The following is a 509-nucleotide window of genomic DNA, read 5'->3' as shown; positions in this document are numbered from 1 at the left end:
ATAATAATAATAATAATAACAAGCCTATTGAAAAGCTATTTTTAAAGAAATTACCTTATACTTGGCACAACCTTTTCTGAATTTTCCCCCAAAAAATGCACTGATTTTAATTAATGAGCGTGCGAGACAAGTCATTACGACAACCTTTCAGCATTTAGCAGCAGATTAAATCTATGTGTTTGAATTGAAAAAACAACCATAATATATGATGGTGTATTAGGGCCATTATATGTTTAAAAAGTGGAATGGGGAGAGGGGTTATATTCTGAGAGAGAAAGAAAAACCTATTTGTCAAGGAACCACATAGCTTCTCCAAAATCATAGGCATTATAATTTTTTCTTCTAAATTTACAACTGGCTCCATAATTTTCTATTCTATATAGTAAATACCCCTTTCTATATGGAAGTGTTCATTGTTAGTGGAGGAGTCCGCCATTCCTGCAATGGATTCAAATTGCCTTCACGCATGAGGACAACTAATCCATTTTAATTGTATCTAATTGATATCA

General features: G+C 32.4%; 1 protein-coding gene across 1 annotated transcript in view; it reads right to left on the bottom strand.

Moving 5' to 3' along the window:
• The window catches only part of LOC118327137 (somatostatin-like receptor F_48D10.1), a 5964-nt gene that overhangs the window by 747 nt on the left and 4708 nt on the right, over positions 1-509 (bottom strand). The gene's annotated exons all lie outside the window — the stretch shown is intronic.

Source organism: Morone saxatilis, unplaced genomic scaffold (assembly GCF_004916995.1).
Source record: "Morone saxatilis isolate NCDOM2014 unplaced genomic scaffold, NCSU_SB_2.0 Contig17, whole genome shotgun sequence".
Taxonomy (NCBI): domain Eukaryota; kingdom Metazoa; phylum Chordata; class Actinopteri; family Moronidae; genus Morone; species Morone saxatilis.
This window is presented reverse-complemented; position numbering and strand designations above follow the sequence as displayed.